Raw genomic sequence first — 22,516 nt, forward strand, 5'->3', positions numbered from 1 at the left:
GGAGAGAAGGTGATTTTCAACCAAGGAAGAATTTATTATCTACAGATAAGATGCTAGCTAGTTATTAAGTAGATAGCATACAGAATACAATTTCATAGCCCTTTTTATACACAAGCTGGCATAGGCTGCAGCCAAGCCTCTAATTCTGACCAATCACGGCTAGCATGGCTGTTTACAATGGGTGATTTGAGTGGTGACAGGTGAAGTTCCTCTTTATTGACAGGAAAAACAATAAAATGATTGAGAGCATCTCTAGCCCTACCCAGGAAGGCGATTGTTCTATGGGATGAACATGACATGGCCCATTAAAGGGCCTGGCCTGGCGATTCCAGACCCCAGAGAAACAAAACATTACATATTAATACAATCATGCAAAAATGACAGAGGATGGGTTTTGGCTGTAGAAATACTGATTCCTTCCGACGTGAGTGGTCCCAGGCGTCAAAGGCATGGGTGATGAATTGCTCTCTCCCCAAGGGGCAAGGGAGATTCCCCGAATGAATAGAAGTATTGTGTTGCAATATCTAGGTAAAGTCCAAAAATTTAGGTGAACCTGGGAACTTGATGAGGAAGTTCCCAGCTTAGTTTCTTTTCCTCAGGCTATACAATTGTGTGGGATGCAAGACATCTTTGGGTTCAGGAACATGGTTTCCCCCAAAGGGAAGGAATTGGGATCTCAGGAGCATAAAACATTAGGTTAACACAACATATAGGCAAAATAGGAACACAAAGGAAAAAACATGGAGTGTTTAGGGCAAATTATATACATGAGAGACATAGTTTTCCAAAGTACCTTGGAAGCCAGGCTCCCCGGTAAGTCATGGCCAGGGGTAATCTACCCCTGGTAGTCATGGCACATCACATAGACCTTCAAAGGAAGGCGATGGCAAGGCATCTAAGGAGTGCTCTTTGCCTTTCATTGGGTTAGTGCTCTGGCAGGTGCCAGAGAGAGAGAAAAAGAGAAAAAAGGAGACTTACGTGAGCGATAACCTGGCCCAGGTAAACTAGACATCCCAAGGACCCGGGGCTGGTTTTCTCATGCAACAATAGGGTTTTCTTAAGCAAGGAATGCCCATCATTGGTTTTGCCAGTTTCTTCCACTGAAACACCTGGTTGGTGGTCTCCCATCCAAACCAGGGCTGGGCCTGCTTAACTTCCAAGCTCTGACATGATCTGGTGCCTTTAGGGATTCAGCATGTCACAAGAACCTACTGGCAGGCAATGACTTCAATGGCGCACACTAGAAGAACAGGTAGATATCTTACTTTAAACCAGTGGTTCTCAACCAGTGAGTCCCCAGATGTTTTGGCCTTCAACTCCCAGAAATCCTAACAGCTGGTAAACTGGCTGGGATTTCTGGGAGTTGTAGGCCAAAACACCTGGGGACTCACAGGTTGAGAACCACTGCTTCAGACTCATGGAAGAGGCAGAGAGGTGTGTGTTGTAAATCACTTTGTTCAGTCTTCCAGTAATACAGGCCTTAAACAAATCTTTATGTTGGTTTTATAGGAATTTGACAGTCAAAATTAAAAAATGACTTTATATTTGCTCCATCAGGTATAGTTTGTCCAATCCAGCTTTTAAACTAGTAGTGCTGACTTATTTATCTATTTTATAGCCTTTTTTTCTTGTACAGGACCTGGTATTTAGGGCACGTTAATATTTACTGTCACTTCTGAACATATGATCAATTACATTTTTCCTTATTTCCAAATCTTTCTAACTGTCCTTGACTCCTATTCTTCCACCCTCCCAGACTCTTCACACAATCCTATGTATGTTCATTCAGAGGTAAGTTCCATTGCATGATGTAGGACTTATTCCCAGGTAAATGTAAATAGCAGTGTATGCTAACTGATGTTCTGCCAAAATGTGTTCCTGCCAATTGCCCTGGGATTCTGCACTCTTCATCACCATTCCAATAATACATTAAAATATGACCCTCTTATCTGCAGATTTGATATCCACGGTTTCATTTATTCCCCCTGCCAAATTTTCCCCACCCACCAAAAGTGTTTGTGGGTCTCTCCAGCATTTTAGGGGTATGTTTCCAGCTCAAGTAGAGTAAAAAGAGAGTTTGCTATTATCACCGTTTCAAGTATCATATGTGTGTGTGTGTGTGTGTGTGTGTGTGTGTGTGTAATTGAACGTTTTGTCTGTTTTAAATTAGTTTTAGTGTTGTTAATTATTCATTGTTAAATAATAGTATGTTTAATTCTATTTTAATGTTTATACTATTTTATAATAATAATAATAATAATAATAATAACAACAACAACAACAACAACAACAACAACAACAACAACCTTTCTTACCCACCTCTCCTTGTAGATTTTAAATTGTATATAGTACAGTTTTTCCAACTGTTCACTTTGGGTCACTTTAGGAGAGAATAATGCTATATAATAATAGTAGTAATAATAATAATAATAATAATAATAATAATAATAATAATAATAATCCCCGCTGATACGGAGACCATACTGTGTATACAGGATGCAGTATGATCCTCTGATACAGTTTGCTCCTCGTCCTCTTCAATTACTTTCTCAAAGACAGATCGGTTGACATGCTCATGAGGTTAGTGGTTTTGGATTGATGCCTGATCTTGATGAATGCTAAGATTACACCTTGGAACCAAAGTGCAGATTAAAGAAGGAATTGCCAATTCTCAGTTTTAAATATACATATATTGGAAAATTCAGGAGACAAGGAAATGTATCAAACTACAGGCACTACCTAAACCTCTTAACTGTTATTATTTGTCTTCAGGTCATTTGTAGCCTATGGTAACCCTAAGAGAACTTATCATGGCATTTTCATGGCAAGATTTGTTTAGAGGGATTTGACTTTGTCTTCCTCTGAGATGGCAAAGTGTGACTTGCCTTTGGTTACCTAGTGAATTTCCATGGCCATGTGGAGATTCCAACCCTGTTCGTTAGAATCAAACCAGGCTGGCTCTCTCTTAATCTCTTACAGAGTGTGAAATGAATCACATAGCAATTCTTCTAATAAAAAAGAGTTTAATTTCAAGAATATAGAATAAACTTTTAGAAGATAACCAAGGAAAAACTTCAAAAATCTTTGGGAATCATATTTCAATATCTACATTTCATACACTATTTGGGAAGGTCAAGTCTATTTTTCCCTTGTTCAGGAAGAAACATATAAAGCTATTTACAGACAACAGTGCTGCCCTTCTAATTGTTCACTTTTGCAAAAACATCCCTCCTTTGTGCTGGAGAGATTATTGAGAATGCGTCACTCTAGCAGATATATGGCTGTTTTGTTTAAAAGTTAAGGTTTTAGGAGGAGGCTCTATAGCTTCTGGTGGAAATCATCACTGACAAAATCATATGAAAAAATTGTTGCTACCTTCTGGATCAAAAATTGGAAATGAAACATCAACATTAATTTCAATATAACTAATGGCAGCATGAACACAAATAGCACAAAATTGTAATGTTCGCTCATAACCGAGGCATACATTCTTTACTAAGTTGAATCTTAGATCTTTCTGTAAATGAAAAGTAGACAACAGAGATAAGATACACCAATAAAGTGATCCAAAAGTATGGCAATGACAGCGTTTCATAGATTTTCTCCATAGACTAGGGATCCCAAAGGACTAGGGATAGTTCCCTCATCATGTTGAAGGTGATGGATTGATCTTCTTTCCTAACAGATTAGTGTTGTACACAAGAACTCATACTTATGGGACAGGTCACTGACAGATTCAAACTTGGCTGAAAACAGTGAGAAAAGGGAGAGGCGAGAAGTGCTCCCACCCCATTATCCCTCCCTTGCCAAGCCATAGAAAAAAATGCAGCCGTCCTCATCTTTTTTGGCCTGAGCGGAGTTGAGAAGCAAAGCAAGGGTACCATTTTGGACACTTGAGGTGAAGTGGAGTGGTGATACTTGGGGAGCAAGAGCTGCATCTAGAATGATTTTCCCCCCAGTTTTTAAAAAAATTTGATTGTCATTCTTCTTTTCTACAAGACTGATAAATTTGTGTGCTCAAGCTTGAGAGGGCTGTTTGAACAAGTACTTGTTGAGAAGGAACCTGATAACTCTGGGATTGTTGAGAAGGTAGTGTGACAAAAGAGAGGCATACAAGGGAATGTTATGGATGTAGCATATCTTTATTTCAGGAAGGCCTTTGACAAGGTCCCCCATTATCTTCTTTCAAACAAACTAGTAAAATGTGGGCTAGACAACACTACTGTTAGGTGGATTTATAATTGGTTAAGTGACTGAACCAAAAGGGCGCTCATCAATGGTTTCTCTTCATCCTGGAAAAAAGTGATTAGTGGAGCACTTCAGGGTTCGTTTCTGGGTCTAGTCCTGTTCAACATTTCTAGTAATGATTTTGACGAAGGTTAGATGCCATGCTTACCAAGTTTGCAGATGACACCAAATTGGGATGGATAGCTAATACTCCAGAGGACAGGATCAGAATTCAAAATGACATCAAAAAGATTAGAGAGCATGGCCAAATAAAATGAATTTCAACAAGGAAAAGTGTAGGATACTTCACTTAGGCAGAAAAAAAATGAAATGCAGAGATACATGATGGTTGACATCTGGCTCAACAGCAGTACATGTGAAAAAGATCTTGGAGTCTTAGTGGACAACAAGTGAAATATGAGCCAATAAAGTGCAGCAGCTAAAAAAGCCAATGGGATTTTGGGCTGCAACAAAAGGAGTGTAGTGTCTAGAACAAGGGAAGTCATGGTGCCTTTCTATTCTGCTTTGGTGAGACCTCACCTGGAATACTGTGTCCAATTCTGGGCACCACAGTTCAAGAGAGATATCGACAAGCTGGAGGGTGTCCAGAGGAAGGCAACTAAAATGATCAAAGGTCTGGACACCATGTCCTGTGTGAAGCAGCTTAAAGAACTGGGTATGTTTAGCCCGTAGAAGAGAAGGTTGAGAGGAGACATGATAGCCATGTATAAATATTCGAAAGGATGGAAGAGGGAGCAAGCTTTTTTTTTGCTGTCCTAGAGACTAGGACTTGGAGCAATGAGTTCAAATTATAGGAAAGCAGATTCTACTTGAACATTAGGAATAACCTCCTGAACACAAGAGTTGTTCAATAGTGGAAATAGTCTTTGAGTGTAGTGGAAGCTCCTCCTTTGGAGGCTTTTAAACAGAGGCTGAATGGCCATATGTCAGGGACACTTTGTGTTTTTCCTGCACGGCAAAGGGTTGGACTAGATGGCCCATGTGGTCTCTTCCAATTCTGTAATTTTATGATTCTAACAGGCAAAGAAACTTGATTAAGTGTATAGATGGTCCCTTGCTGGATTGGAGCTCCTGTATGAAAGTGCAGCTGTAATTAAACCAATCAAGTGTATCATTCATAATATGTACTCTAAAGAAACAGCAAGCAGGTTGTTGTTAAACAAGTATGTCTTCAGCAGAGTTAAAAATGTTGTATTGAGGCAACAGTGGTGGTTGTTCTGTAAACTATTTTAGAAAAGTTAGTGGGAAAATGCAGACTAGTACAAAGGTAGGAAAAATCTAAAAGAATAATTTATAAGTAATAGCCAAGTTAGTCTGTAACAAGAAATCAACAAAGAGTTCTTTGATACATAAAGATCAATAATTTAATTATAGCATTTGTGATATGATACTACTGCACATATAACTGTAATGTTGACTTCATATATAAGTTAAGGACAGGTTTGAGGATCAAAATTATGGACTTTAATATGGCCCATGAATTTGTCAAGTATTATTCTGCAGAGAGGAGAAAGCACCAATGCCACTTCGGGGGGGGGGGGGGGGATTTCCCACCACGCATTCAAAAACACGAGAGTGGTACCATGGCGGAGAAAAGATCAGTGCTTGTTTTAAGTTCTCCCAAGATGGATTAAGCACTTGCCTTTCACCACTCTACCCAGAAAAGGTGATGGTTTCTTTTTAAATAAAGAGTTAAGGTACAGTACTCAAACTGACCTGTGGATAAATCGACCCAGGTTTTTGGAATTGATTTTGGACTAAAATTTCTAGACTCATACATGAATATATGGGGTGTATATGTTAAGAATCACTAGTCAGAGGTTTAATATAATGGTTTACATCAGATATTTCACAAGCCACAATACCTACCCTTAGGAGTTTTTTTTCCATGTCAGGAACAACATGAAAAATTGCAAGTCTCTTCTGGTGTGAGAGAATTGGCCCTCTGCAAGGACGTTGCCCAAGGGATGCCCGGATGTTTGATGGTTTACCATCCTGTGGGAGGCTTCTCTCATGTCCTAGCATGGGGAGCTAGAGCTGACAGACAGGAGCTCCCCCGCTCCCCCGATTCGAACCACCGACCTTTTGGTCAGCAGTCCTGCAGCACAAGGGTTTAACCCATTGTGCCACCAGGGGCTCCATTCTTAGGAATGAAATAAATAAATAAAAATAGTCAGAGCCAGATTAGCACCCAGGAATGATTTACTACAATACCATTTTAGAAGAGAAAATTACAAAATACAATTTCTCACATATAGCATGCAGCTAAAAAACACTGTCATCAGTGAGCAATAGCTCATTTTGGACAATGAACTTTCCTTCTCATGGCTTGGGTGGTAGGTCTGTACTTGTCTACAGACAATGTTACAATTTGAAACAACTAGGATGGGGTCCAGAAGCACATTGATCAGAAATTGCAACAAGTCCTTTTAATCTATTTTTCTGATACCATTACAAGAATTAATAATGACATCCACAACATTAGGGATTTATTCGCACAAATGTCTTCCATCATCTTCAGTTAACAGTTCTCTTCTATATAGGGCAAACAGGATGATCTTTGAGCAAAAGGGTAAATGGCTATTAGAAGTGGCAATAATTAAAAATACAAATATAAAATCATTTGGAGAAAATTTCAGCCAAGTGAATTTGTCCTTGACCTTAACTAGACTTTCTGAAGCAAAGAATGTTTGAAGGACTGCTGAGTTTATTGTTTATCGAAACTGTTCAATTTATCACAAGTTTTAAATCATTTCTTATTACCATATTGTGTCAGTTGGCTAAGCTAGTACCAGTTTGTGCAAGTACATTTTGTATTGATGAAAGCAACATGTTGCAAGTGTCTTCCTTTCAGAAAAATATCAGGCCATAGTGTAAAGTGTTTTTTCCTCAAAATGAACGTCAATGCATTTTGAGGCTGGGCTTCAGCACAGCAGGTTAAACCACCAGCTGCAGTAAATCTCGTCAGTCCAAAGATTGTCAGTTTGAAGTCCAGGTCACTGAGCTCCTGGCCTTTAGCCCAGCTTCCATCAACCTAGCAGCTCAAAAGTGGAGATAAATAGGTACCGCTCAAAAGCGGGGAGGTATTTTAAGGCACCCATAAGGAAATGCCAGGGAAATGCCGGTGATTTGACCAAGGAGGAAGTTTATGAACAAAATTCTTTGGCAGGGAGATGGAGAGACAGCAGCCCCCGTGGCTGAAACCGAGCACAAGCCTCTGAGATGCTGAAGATGGGAAAAACCTATATATACCTCTTTCTGTGTACAATTGTCTGTCTTGTCTGTGTTTAAACAGCATTGAATGTTTGCCGCATATGTATGTTCTGTGATCTACCCTGAGTCCCTTTCGGGATGAGAAAAGTGGAATATAAAAACTGTAAATAAATAAATAAATACATTTCTAGGACATATTTCAAGGAATTATTTTGGGGTAGTGTTTTTCTTTGTTTTCTTTGCTTCACTGCCCATCTCTCTGCCCTTCTTCCATCATTTTAGCTTGATTTTTCCATTCTGTGGTGGATGGTGATAGCTGTGGTAGTGACCAGCATAAAGAAGCAATGACAATAAAAAATAGGATGGAAGGAAGGAGGAGCAAAAAGAGGAAGCAAGTGGTACCAAAGCACATGAAGGAAGGGAGAGCTCAGAAGAAAACTGGGAGTAGGAGAAAAAATGTGTGATGCGTGGAATGTGAAAAGAGGGTGCTGAAGAAGAGAGACATAAGAAAAGGAGGGAATCACAGAAGATGAAACAGAGATGTGCAGAAGAGTGGAGAAGGCAAACAGAAGAGGGAAAAAATGACAGATGAATGGACAGACATACAGCAAAAGAGAGTGGAAAAAGCCAAAAGGCACATAAGAGAGTGAATGAAGAAATGATAAGAAAAGCTCATAGGGCTCTGAAGAACTGTAACGATGACACCCGGGCAATAGAAGAATTAGGGGACATTTTAAAAAGTATGCATGTGAGAGAGAGAGGGGGGGGGGAGGGACTGTTAGCTGATCAAAAAGTAACAGGATTTATAAAATCTGGAAATATTTTGTATATAATATAATTAATTTCCAATAATTTGCTAAGCCAAAAATTACTTGAAGATATTAACATATTAAAAGACTATTGTAACTATAGAGAGATATGCTCAACTAAGGTCATTGGAGAAAATATGGGATGAAAGTATAATAATAAGTAAATATGTGGGTTTTCTCCAAACAGGAGTTCTCCCACAAAACATGAAGGATTTCACTTCAGTATTATTCACTGATAACTGATTGATAACTGGCAAATAGAGGGAGAAAACATGAAGGCAGTGACAGACTTTGTATTTCTCGGAGCAAAGATTACTGCAGATGCAATCTGCAGCCAGGAAATCAGAAGAAGTTTACTTCTTGGGAGGAGAGCAATGACCCATCTCAATAAAATGGTGAAGAGTAGAGACAACATATTTGTAATGAAGGTTCGCATAGTTAAAGCAATGGTATTCCCCATAGTAATGTATGAATGCGAGAGCTGGACCATAAAGAAGGCTGAGCGAAGGAAGATAGATGCTTTTGAACTGTGATGTTGAAGGAAAATTCTGAGAGTGCCTTGTACTGCAAGAAGATCGAACCAGTCCATATTCCAGGAAACAATGCCCGGATGCTCACTGGAGGGAAGGATATTAGAGGCAAATATGAAGTACTTTGGCCACATAATGAAAAGACAGGAAAGCTTGGAGAAGAGAATGATGCTGGGGAAAATGGAAGGAAAAAGGAAGAGGGGCCAACCAAAGGCAAGATGGATGGATGGTATCCCTGAAGTGACTGGCTTGACTTTGAAGGAACTGGGAGTGGTGATGGCTGACAGGGAGCTCTGGCATGGGCTGGTCTATGTGGTCACAAAGAGTCGGAAGCGACTGAATGAAGAAACAACATTACGAATTAATCATAATGAGAATTCAGCATATTTGATGAACATAAGAAATCATACTTGCTTGTGATTAATATATGTGTCTGCTCCAACATCATGTGCTTTTTAATGAATGGAAATAGATATAGGAATCTACATGATTAGATTATGACCCTTTAGATTCTCAGGAATAAGTGAACTTAAACTAAAAAAAATTATCAGAGTTATTTATCCTCTTTCTAGAGTTGAGGCTGCAACTACTGTTGCTGTTGGAAGTACCATTACTGTTAATGAAAGATGTGAACTGTTGCAAGAGCAACATCCACCTCCTTCTGACTTCACCAAGGATATACCAGTAGTCTTGTATGGGGTTCAGGAAATCCATAAAGGGAAAAAACAAAACAAAAAGAGAGGTATTGCCACCCAACTCCAAATATTGAGAAATTCAAAGAATGAGAATCTCCACATCCAATGACACTAAGCATTGTGTTGTTGAAGGCTTTCATGGCCAGAATCATTGGATTGCTTTGAGTTTTTCGGGCTGTATGGCCATGTCCCAGCAGTATTCTCCTAATATTTCGCTTGCATCTGTGGCTAGAATCTTCAGAGGTTCTGTTGCGTGTGAAGCATGTGGAGTATATATATACCTATGGAATGTTCAGGGTGCGAAAAAGAACCCCTGTCTGTTAAAAGCAGGTGTGAATGTTGCAATTAGTAAGCTTGAATTAGCATTTGAGTAGGCATGAAGTTGAGTAGCCTCTGTAGCACAGCGGGTTAAACCGCTGAGCTGTTGAACTTGCTGACTGAAAGCTTGCAGGTTTGAATCTGGGGAGCAGGGTGAACTCCTGCTGTTAGCCCCAGCTTCTGTCAACCTAGCAGTTTGAAAACGTGCAAATGTGAGTAGATCAGTAGGTACCATTCCAGCAGGAAGATAATGGCACTCCATGAAGTCATGCTGGCCGCATAACCTTGGAAGTGTCTACGGACAGCGCTGGCTCTTTGGCTTGGAAATGGAGGTGAGCACCAACCCCCAGAGACAAACACGACTAGACTTAATGTCAGGGGAAAACCTTCACCTTTACCTTTAGCCATGAAGTTTACAAAGTCAATCAGTGAGGATATCTGCATAGAGGTAGCCTGGCTTTTGTTACCTGGAGGCATCCTCTGTTTGAGAGGTGTTAACTGACTCTTGATTTCTTGTTGTCAGAAGTTCTGTTTTTGCGTGGTGTTCGTTATTGACTGTCTTGATTCTGATGTCAGAGCACACGATAAACCAACCTGGACACAGAATATTATTTGGGAATGCAGAAATTCTGGGCCACTTTGTCAGACTACACAGAGAAAACATTGAAATTCACAAGTATGTGGACAATTTGAACAGAAAGGAGGAAACCATGAAAATGAACAAAACCTGGTTATCAGTATTAAAAAAACACCAGAATCAAGACAGTAAATAATTAACACCACTCAGAAACAGGAGAACTCCTGGCTACTCAAATATTAATTCAAGCTTCCTGACTGCAACATTCACACTTGCTTTAAACAGACAAGGGTTTTTTCTCCCATCTTGGACATTCCACAGGTATGTGTATGTGTGTGTGTGTACACATACACATGCACACACACTCCACTTGCTTCACTGCCAACAGAATCTCTGAAGATGCCAGCCACAGATGCAGGTGAAATGTTAGTAGAGAATGCTGCTAGGACATGGCCAATCAGCCCAAAAATCTCACAGCAACACACTAAGATGGTATGTTCTTTCTAGGTTGTTCTTTGGTATGTAGGCAACAATAATTTGATGCTTTGAAGTGATGAATGCAAAACACTTTTGCAATTGTCTTTTAGGTTCTTTAAAACTTTTTTTGTCTTTCAGAAAGTATATTCTAAAAAATTAGAAGAATTGGTCTTGTTGGGATTTTATGCCAATATTTATCTTTTTTGTTGTAGAAGGCATTGAATGTATGCTGTTGTTTGTTGGAATCCACCCTGAGTCCCTTCAGTGAGATAGGGTGGAACAGAAATAAAGTTTTATTATTATTAATTATTATTATGTTATTGAAAGAGGAAAGATACAAGGGTATGATCATATCAAAGGGATGGTGGCTCCCCAAGGAAGCAGAAAACACATTTGGGATTGAGCAATGATGCAGCCAATTGTAGAAAGTGAAGCATTACTGAACAACAGCTAGTACGGAGAAGCTAGAAACGTCTGTAAATAAGCAAAGTGACAAGACCAGATATATCAGCAGTTGCTGGGATTTTATGCAGAAGAACATCAACTAAATGTGACAGGAACATAGTAAAAAAGGTAACCAAGTGTCTGTAGGGGAAATGCACATCTGAAAGTTACGGTAAATAAAAGCAGCTAACAACCCTAAACTACAAAGGATATGTCAATCCAGATTAAGACAATTATGTCATTGGCTGCAGGTCTACAAGGTGGTATCTATTTTTTTTATAGAGCTGGAACAATTGGTTGTACCACACAGAAGAAGAATATCTTCCAGCACTGGAAGCATGCAAATAACTATGGTTGCTATTAAACTTTGGAATAGAAGAGCTAATCCCAACAAGAGATATATGCAAATAACCAAGGATGTGTGAAGATCTTTCAATCAGAGACTACCAGTCCTCATCTTAAACATGTTGAAACAAGATATAATTTCATACTTTTATTAAATACAATAGAAGAAGTGGGGTGTTGTGTGGTTTCTGGGTTCTTAGTTCTTACCAAGCCATTGCCCAGGGACTGTTAGGAAGCTCTGCAAGAGGAGATGAAAGTATATATGTGTTGTTGAGAAGAGGTGCTAGAAGTGCAACAATGCTAACTGCTTAAGAGTCAAGAATACTCCAGAGCGGGCAGTAATAAGAGATAGTCTAAGTGAGCCAAAGTGTCCTCTCTCCTGGACTATCTGTTCTGACTAACATAGCGATGTACCCTGATGCTCTTGGAGATATTTCTCTGATTTTCCCTAGCTAGATTAGATTCGCATCCTGAGTAATTTTCCTATTAAAATTGAGTTCTTATAATAAAGCCTTTAGTTGGTTCTCCAAACCATTGGTGTCTATGTTCCTTAATCAGAATTCCAAATTGCTGAAAACACACAATCAGGCTTGAGTGCAAGTAATTCAGTATTCTGTTTTCTTCCCAGTACTGACCAATGCAGATTCAGCTCCAAATAATCATTTAATCCTTCCTCTCTCTGAAACTCTTCATGCTGACATCTGTCATCACTACAAGCAGGGTGTAATGCTTTCAAGCTCAAACAAGCCAGTAAGTAATAACTTTTACTTTTAGTTTGTAAGCTGCTGTGAATCCCAGCTTTGAGGAAAAGGAAAGGTAAAATACAGTTCACAACTAGCGTTTTTCTTTTTCCTCTTAGGTCCTTGCTAGAAGCCTTTTGGAGACTGAATTAAAATATGCCAGCAGTATGGAAGAGAGCTACAATGGTGAGACTCAAGAAAGAAAACATTTATTAGGGACAAAAGATTTTATGCAAACCTGCTTCAATGACATGCAAGAAAAAAAAGATTAAGGAGGAAGTCTGCAGTTACCCGAGTATAAACAGCATGGAATGATCTTCCTTCCTTGTCAGTTTCATTAGGTATGCCATGTCTTTTTCAAGCATGACACAGACATGTCATCCAAATGCAGTGGCTGTATGCCTCAGTACTGCTGGCAATGTCATGACTGATAGAAGATCTAGATGATCAACTAAAGGACTACGATTGATAAACTGAAGATGGATGTATTTATCATGGATATTGTGCATCCTCAAGGGTATGTCACTGTACATTCTTCAGGTTCACTTTCAGAAAACCAGTACTATATTTAGGAATTGCATACATGGGCCCTTTTGTTGTGTGCCTTCCAAAAATTTCCAACCTATGATAACCCTAAAGTTACCCTATATGAACAGAAGACTGGTTTGATTCAAGCTGATTTGCTCTCCCCATTTTCCTAAAGTACAGTGCTTTTGTTTCCATGAAACTCTAGAGCAGAGCTTTCCAAACAATGTGTCACAACAGAAAGGAGGAATAATAATAATAATAATAACTTTATTCTTATACCCTGCCCCATCTCCCCAAAGGGACTCGGGGCGGCTTACATGGGGCCATGCCCAAACAACAATATAATAACAATAGCAAGACAATAAAACAAATTACTCAACAATAAAACATCAGCATCAATAAAACAGTCATAAAAGGTCAACATACAAAATAAAATGTTAAAAAACAGGAGATGAATACACGGATCTGGGCCAAAGTGCAGAATATTTCAGAGTCGGTGAGAGGTAGTTTCACAGCTAACATAGTCAATAAAGTGCTAATATAATACTGAGAAGGCATAACCGGTGGGTCTATTGTTAAGTAGGCAGATAAATCGAACCTACAATGATTAATCATCGAAGGCCTTTTGGAAGAGCCAGGTTTTCAGGCTCTTCCGGAAGGAGAGGAGGGTGGGGGCCTGCCTGATATCCCTGGGGAGCGAGTTCCAAAGTCGGGGGGCCACAATGGAGAAGGCCCTCTCCCTCGTCCCATGGAAACCATGAAAATGAACAAAATCTGGTTACTAGTATTAAAAAACACCAGAATTAAGACAGTAAATAAAAAACCACTCAGAAACAGGGGAGTTCTAGACAGCCAACAATCAAGTACCAGTTAACACTTTCCAAACAAAGGATGCCCCCAGGCAGCAACAGCCAGGCTGTGTAGCTGCAAGGCTATTTGATTGCTAATCAAGCTGGCTAATTGCAACATTTACACTTGCCTTAAATAGACAAGAGGTCTTTCTCCCACCCGGGACATTCCACATATATATATATACACCCCACTTGCCTCGTTCCCACAGACCTCTGAATAAACGTCTGGGGATGCCTGTCAGATGCAGGCAGAATGTCAGGAGAGAATGCTACTGGAACATGACCATACAGCCTGAAAAACTCACAGCAGCCCAGTGATTCAGCCATGAAAGCATTGGGCAACACAACACGTTAGAGTGTTGGCTGCAATGTGTGTAGGTGTGTCGCATCATAACATGGAAATGTATGCTATCATACAAACATATTTTAAAAATATATAAATGAAAGGTTTTCATGAGATATGTTGTATCCTCATACATTTCATTATTACAATTTATGTGTCATTATCTCTTGTAAGAGGTTGGTTTAGTCTCACGTTTGCTTGTAAAACTGAATTGTGTATCATGAAATGATCCAGTCTAAAAAGTGTGTCACCAAGATGAAATGTATGGAAAGCTTTGCTCTAGAACATTTTCCAACTTTGCCTAATGCGAGGTTAAACTGCTTCAGACCAGTTTATCCTGCATGAAGAACTAAAAGTCCCTGGATATCATTTGTACATCCAGGATTGACTTCTGTTTCACTGCAGGTTATATGAAGAAATGCTGTTTTTGAGCAAAAATACATAGATTTTGTGCTGAATTGTGAATAGTCTTTAAAAACTGTAGACTTCCTCATAGCAGGAATACAATTGCTGAAATAACTTGTTGCTTCCTTAGTTAAGAATGGCATGCCTAATATCAATATCTCTTTAAATTCCTTACCACTAATATAATTTTGAGAGAGTAAATATCTCATACTTTATCTTGAAATAATTTTATTGAAGCATAATTTAGGCTGGATCTACACCGCCATATAAATTCTGTTTCTGAATCCAGATTATCTGATGGATCCAGATTATCTGTTGGACATAATCTCGTTTCTGAATTTAGATTATGTACTTTGAATTGGATTATATGAATCTACACTGTCATATAACCCAGCTCAAAGCAAATAATCTGGATTCTTTGTCAAAGGAATGTTTCTTTATTTTATAAAACTGGAACTATATTTGGAAACAAAGCAAATTGTTTATACTTCCCTCTAGTGGCGATTTAAAGTATTTTCCAGTGTCACAACAAAACTTGCCATTATTGCTGTTCTTGAGAACGTCCTTTATTTTTCTGTAACAAAAAGGCATGTTATCAAGTTGAGTCATAAGAAAATCATGATAATTCAATTTAAGCAAAATAGTTAGCAAGCATTCAAACTGTCCAGCTGGAACATGATTAAATAATAGAAAACAAATATATTGTCAAAACTATAACTTTTATATAGATTGAGCTGCGGGATATTTTCTGACTAGAGTGAGACTTTCAGTGTATTGTGGCTTCATAGTAGGGTAAGAATTGGCATAAGGGTTAGGTTAAGGCTAGCAGCAGAATTTCACATACACTTCTCGTATTTCCTGGATCCACTGAAAATTCCAGTGTCTTTCCTCTGTCCTTGGACACAGTTAAACCACTATCAGCCAGAGTATATTCTTTCCGTTTTCTGACATGTGATACTTTTTGCCCCAATATGTTATATATGGCAGAGACTGGGGGGAGGGGTGCCTCAGGTTGAGCAATTTTTAAAAATTAATTTATTGTCTTTTATATTTTTACCCCCAAGGAAGAAGAAAAATGCCTGAGAAATTTCTTGCAACGAATGCTCAAATAGCATGACTTATGGTCAGGAAATATGCACCATGATACATATTGACTGATTTTGTAAGTACTGATGTGTTGTATATTATGTGTTGTGTGGTACCATTGTTAACTACTTTGATAACTGCCCTGAATCCCAACTGGGAGATGGTGGCTTATTATTATTATTATTATTATTATTATTATTATTAATTATTTACAAGACAATATATACTACTTTGCCACTATATACTACTTATACTACTCAGACACTAAAATATATTTTGGGTTATATTTAGAGATGCTGGGATAAAGAGAGCTACAGTGCCAATTTTCTATTTTTTTGAATACTGTATATAAAATCATAGAATCATAGAGTTGGAAGAGACCTCAAGGGCCATCCAGTCCAATACCCTGACAAGAAGCAGGAAAATTGCATTCAACGCACTCATTCAAATCCAGCAGTTACCCAGACTTCTCTCCAGACTTTGAGGAAATACAAAGGTTTTTTTTGATAAATAAAGGGCACAAAAGTAAACATGCTAAGATTTTTTAAAAAATCTGTTAAACTGGAGATTAATTTTAAGTGATACAATAGTTAGATGTCAATAGAAACCAAACCGATTGGTGACTGGAGGGAATGAATCATGAAATTCTTTCTTCAGGTACCAAAAAATCCTCCAGTTTTAGATTTGGCACTTGAATGGCTACATATAGCATTGTGTTTTTTTTTAACCCAGCCCATTATAATTTTATAGTACAGAAGTTCTGCTTTACCCTTACTTCTAGACCTCTAACATTAGAAGGACTGGGTTGCTGTGACTTTTCCGGGCTGTATGGCCATGTTCCAGAAGCATTATCTCCTAAAGTTTCACCCACAGCTGAAACATCAGGAGATAATGCTTCTGGAACATGGCCATAAAGCCCAGAAAACTCGCAGCAACCCAGCGATTCCGGCCATAAAAGCCTTTGGCAACACATTAGACCAGGGGTCCCCAAACTAAGGCCCGGGGGCCGGATGCGGCCCTCCAAGGTAATTTACCTGGCCCCCGCCCTCAGTTTTATAATATAATATTTTATATCATTTTAAATAATATAATATATTGTATATACATATAATATTGATAATAATATTATAATGTTATACAATTTAATACTAATAATACCATATAATAATATTAATTATATGATATATATTACATATAATATTACAGTATAGTAGTATAGTTCAATATAGTAATATATAATGCTAATATGGTGCAATGCTAATAATATAATATATTCTATGTACACACAGCTGCTCTGAGTCCCCTTCAGGGTGAGAAAGGTGGGATATAAATGTAATAAATAAATGTAGTAAATGAATAAATAAATAATTTTAGACTTAGGCTCGCCCAAAGTCTGAAATGACTTGAAGGCACACAACAACAACAACAACGAACAACAACAACAATCCTAATTAACTTGACTATCTTATTGGCCAGAAGCAGGACCACACTTCCCATTGAAGTCCTGATAGGTTTATGTTGGTTACAATTGTTTTCATTTTTAAATATTGTATTATTCTTTCATTGTTGTTGTTGTTTTGCACTACAAATAAGACATGTGCAGTGTGCACAGGAATTTGTTCATTTTTTTCCCAAATGACAATTTGGCCCCTCCACAGTCTGAAGGATTGTGGACTGGCCCTCTGCTTTAAAAGTTTGAGGACCCCTGCATTAGACGGACTGTTGGAAAGTCCAGCAGAGTAAGTAAGGTTACCCTAAAGGCATGGGGGGGGGGGGTAACATATCTAACCTTTAGTCCAGTTGAGGATCTCTCCTACATTTGATTAGACCTGGTATAGCATTATTCCTCTTCCTCCCATTATAATCATAGAATCATAGAATCATAGAATAGTAGAGTTGGAAGAGACCTCATGGGCCATCTAGTCCAACCCCCCGCTAAGAAGCAGGAAATCACATTCAAAGCACCCCCGACAGATGGTCATCCAGTCTCTGCTTAAAAGCTTCCAAAGAAGGAGCCTCCACCACGGCCCCGGGGAGAGAGTTCCACTGCCGAACAGCCCTCACAGTGAGGAAGTTCTTCCTGATGTTCAGGTGGAATCTCCTTTCCTGTAGTTTGAAGCCATTGTTCCATGTCCTAGTCTGCAGGGCAGCAGAAAACAAGCTTGCTCCCTCCTCCCTATGACTTCCCCTCACATATTTGTACATGGCTATCATATCTCCTCTCAGCCTTCTCTTTTGCAGGCTAAACATGCCCAGCTCTTTAAGCCGCTCCTCATAGGGCTTGTTCTCCAGACCCTTAATCATTTTAGTCGCCCTCCTCTGGACGCTTTCCAGCTTGTCAACATCTCCCTTCAACTGTGGTGCCCAAAATTGGACACAGTATTCCAGGTGTGGTCTGACCAAGGCAGAATAGAGGGGGAGCATAACTTCCCTGGATCTAGACGCTGTTCCCCTATTGATGCAGGCCAGAATCCCATTGGCTTTTTTAGCTGCCGCATCACATTGTTGGCTCATGTTTAACTTGTCCACAAGGACTCCAAGGTCTTTTTTGCACGCACTGCTGTCAAGCCAGGCGTCCCCCATTCTGTATCTTTGATTTCCATTTTTTCTGCCGAAGTGAAGTATCTTGCATTTGTCCCTGTTGAACTTCATTTTGTTAGTTTTGGCCCATCTCTCTAGTCTGTCAAGATTGTTTTGACTTCTGCTCCTGTCTTCTGGAGTGTTAGCTATCCCTCCCAGTTTTGTGTCGTCTGCAAACTTGATGATCGTGCCTTCTAACCCTTCGTCTAAGTCGTTAATAAAGATGTTGAAGAGAACCGGGCCCAGGACAGAGCCCTGCGGCACTCCACTTGTCACTTCTTTCCATGATGAAGACGACGCATTGGTGAGCACCCTTTGGGTTCGTTCGCTTAGCCAATTACAGATCCACCTAACCGTAGTTTTGTCTAGCCCACATTTTACTAGTTTGTTTGCCAGAAGGTCGTGGGGGACTTTGTCGAAGGCCTTACTGAAATCCAGGTATGCCACATCCACAGCATTCCCTGTATCAACCCAACTCGTAACTCTATCGAAAAAAGAGATCAGATCAGTCTGGCATGACTTGTTTTTGGTAAATCCGTGTTGACTATTAGCAATGACCGCATTTGTTTCTAAGTGTTCGCAGACCACTTCTTTAAGGATCTTTTCCAGAATTTTGCCTGGTATTGATGTGAGGCTGACCGGACGGTAATTGTTTGGGTCGTTCTTTTTTCCCTTCTTGAAGATAGGGACCACATTCGCCCTCCTCCAATCTGCTGGCACTTCTCCCGTTCTCCAAGAACTCTCGAAGATAATTGCCAGTGGTTCTGAAATAACTTCCGCTAGTTCCTTCAGTACTCTTGGATGTAGCTGATCTGGCCCTGGGGACTTGAATTCGTTTAGAGTGGCCAGGTGTTCCTGGACAACTTGTTTCCCTATTTGGGGTTGGATTTCCCCCAATCCTTCGTCCATTCCATGTTGCTGAGGTTGAAGATGGCTTTCTTTTTGTGAGAAGACCGAGGCAAAGGAGGCATTAAGTAGTTCTGCCTTTTCCCTGTCCCCTGTCGCCATCACCCCATCTTCTCCTTGCAATGGCCCTATCGCCTCCTTTTTCTTCCTTTTTCTACCAATGTAAGCAAAAAAGCCTTTTTTGTTGTTTTTTATGTCCCTGGCAAGCCTGAGCTCATTTTGCGCTTTAGCCTTGCGAACCTTTTCCCTACAGGTGTTGGCTATACGTTTGAATTCTTATTTGGTGATTTCTCCCCTTTTCCACTTCTTGTGCATGTCACTTTTGAGCTTTAGCTCAGTTAGAAGTTCTTTGGACATCCATTCTGGCTTCTTTGCACTTGTCTTATTTTTCTTCTTTGTTGGCACTGTTTGCATTTGCGCCTTGAGTATTTCACTTTTGAAAAACTCCCATCCATCCTTAACTCCCTTGTTTTTTAATATCGGCTGTATGGATGTGTGTATATGGACCAAGCTGGATTTTAATCTTGCATCAGATAACTGCATTCATAATGTATCCCACAAGCAAGGCATAGATCTCCACCAATTGGAACAGGAACTGAACCTGCAACCTGAAGCTGTATGGAAGTTGTTCAGTGGCATCCAGAAGTGAATTAACAGGACTATGTGAGAAGTTTCTTGACTAAACTGTTGCATTAGCAACTAACAGAGAGACAGCACCTTCTTTTCCCCATCAGCAACACTTTTCTTAGAGCTCAGTTTTACATTTAGGCTACTGAAACCAAATGAACAGATACGGAATGTAGGATTCATGGTTCAGCAGTTCTACGTGCAAAAAGGACTTTGGGATTATTGTTAATCATAAGTTCTCCATAATGCAGCAGTGTGATGCTGCAGCAAAGAAGATGAATGCTACTTTAACCTGCATTAATAGAAGCATAATTTTCAAGTCAAGGGTATAATAGCCTCACTATATTCTGTGCTAGTCAGGCCTCCTCTGGAATCCTGCATTCAGTTCTGGGTACTTCATTTTAAGAGGCTGGAGCAGGTTCGGAGAAGAACAATAAGGATGATAAGAGGTATGGGAAAGAAAACATATTAGGAAAGGATAAAGCGGTTGGGCTTATTCAACATGGTAAAGATTGAAGGGTGGCATGGCTGAACGCTTTTAATACTGTCATAGAAAGAAGAGGGCAGGCTTCTCTGCAGTCCCAGGATGTAATAGGGTAGATTTTGATTGAATATTTGAAGGAACATCTTCAGAATAACAGTTATAATGAAAGCATTTTGGCAGTGGAACCAATTGCCTAGACTTCTCTGTACACCCTCATAAAGAGGTTGGGTGGCTAGCACTTAAAGGTCTATGAGATACCTGCCAACTATAAGGTGCTATGTAAAAAAGATATCAGGCTGTCAAAATTTGCTTTGCATACTTGATCCAGCACTTTCATATTGACCTCTTATCCATACCCCTGGAAGTGACAGTAGAAGGGGTAGAGTTGGGATGGGACTCTTTTCAGAGCATTGAAGTTCTAGGTGCCACAGATTCCTGGGATACAGGGTGATATCATTTGCTGGTTGCCTGAAGCCCCTTCTGCCATATAACCCAGATTACCAAACCAGATAATCCACATCATTTGCTTTGAATTGGATTATATGAGTCTACACTGCCATATAATCCAGTTCAAAGCAGATAATCTGATTTTAATTAGCAATATAGAAGGAGCCTGATATCATCCCTCAATGGATGTTCTCGCTGAGTTGGAAGTGAAAATATTGGAGGATGTTTGACCAAAGGTAGACCCTGACACTTTAGTCCAATATATCTGTCTTTAGTGTTGATACTAACTTTCAGTATATTTTCTTAAAAACCTTTATAGAGTGTTTTCTAGGTTTTTGTTGTTCTAAGCAGTTTCCAATGTAAAGTGACCCTATCGTGATTTTGTGTGTGCAAGATTTGTTCAGAGGGTTGTTGTATGTTTTCCGGGCTGTATGGCCATGTTCCAGAAGTATTCTCTCCTGACATTTTGCCCACATCTATAGCAGGCATCCTTACAACCTCTGAGGATGCCTGCCATAGATGTGGGCGAAATGTCAGGAGAATACATCTGGAACATGGCTATACAGCCCGGAAAACGTACAACAACCCTATGATCCCAGCCATGAAAGCCTTCAACAACACATTTGTTCAGAGGGTTTGTATTTGCCTTACTCTGAAATGGAATGTGACTTATCCAAGTTGACTCAGTATGTTTCCATGACTAAGTGGGAATTGAAAACCTGGTCTCCAGAGTCATAGCCCAACGCTGAAGCCACTAACCACACTGGCCCTTTAGATCATTCGAAGGGCCCTTCCACAAAGCTATATAACCCAGAATATCAAGGCAGATAATCCACAATATCTGCTTTGAACTGGGTTATCTTAGTCCACACTACCTTATAATCCAGTTCAATGTGGATTTTATACAGTTGTGCAGAAGGGGCCTTACAGTCCCTCAAAGGTGATTAAAATATTTGATTACCCATAGTTCACATTATTCTCAAAGTATTCTTCATCCACTTCTTTAGGACTTTCAGATGTTCAGCATAAAATGGTGCTTGTAAAACAAGAAATACATTTCTGTACAATGTACATGGAAGATGTTACAAACAATGCTAATGCTGAATGACAGAGCAGACAAATTAATGCAAGAGCCTAATTAAAGATTGAATTCTCCAGATGCTTTGATTGAAATAACACATTGCATTTTGAAAAGTTCTTTCTCTTTCAAGAAATGGTGCATGGCTAACCTATTTTTTTTTTAGCTTAAACAGATAATTGTGCCATAAAATGCACAAAAATTTTCATTCTGAAAGTTCAACTTTCAGAAGATTGCATTACACTGAATTTTGTTGATTTCATCTCATTTTATAAATGCATGAGGAAGATTTAGACTTCAAATAGAGAATGCCTTAAATAAAAAAAATAGCTTTCTAAGATCTACAGAGATACTTGCAGGAACACCTTAGCAAACAAGAGTCCAAAAATAGCAGGTTAAAACCCGGAACCTCAACCCATGGCTGATACCCGGTGAGAGATCCCTGTAGGCACACAGAAGATTGGGTGAGTTGGAAGGCGCTGAACAGACTGCACTCTGGCACCATGAGACACAGAGCCAATCTTCAGATATGGGGCTACAAAGTGGAGTCCACGACATGAGAGGGTGGAGAAGAGCAAACCAAAGACCACTTACTACAATGCAGCCTGAGCCCTACCACATGCACAATGGAGGACTTTCTTACAGCAACACCAGAGGCACTCCAAGTGGCCAGCTTCTGATCAAAGGACATTTAGTATAATGCCAAATTTTTAACTTTGTTTATGTTTTTAAATACATGATAGCTGTACCCTCAATTTGCTTCTGACATGATAAATAAATGTCAT

At 39.5% G+C, this 22,516-nt stretch overlaps 1 long non-coding RNA gene across 4 annotated transcripts in view; it reads left to right on the forward strand.

The window, feature by feature from the left end:
* The window catches only part of LOC103278617 (uncharacterized), a 49,236-nt gene that overhangs the window by 10,644 nt on the left and 16,076 nt on the right, over window positions 1-22,516 (forward strand). Inside the window, exons 3-6 of one of the 4 annotated variants that reach the window (XR_010005270.1) lie at window positions 1,757-1,791; window positions 12,285-12,406; window positions 12,516-12,582; window positions 15,588-15,685. This is a non-coding gene — a long non-coding RNA (uncharacterized LOC103278617). The other 3 variants (XR_010005271.1, XR_010005269.1, XR_506204.3) reach the window with 3 other exon arrangements.

The sequence above is a fragment of the Anolis carolinensis genome, chromosome 4, assembly GCF_035594765.1.
Source record: "Anolis carolinensis isolate JA03-04 chromosome 4, rAnoCar3.1.pri, whole genome shotgun sequence".
NCBI classification, from domain to species: Eukaryota; Metazoa; Chordata; class Lepidosauria; order Squamata; family Dactyloidae; genus Anolis; species Anolis carolinensis.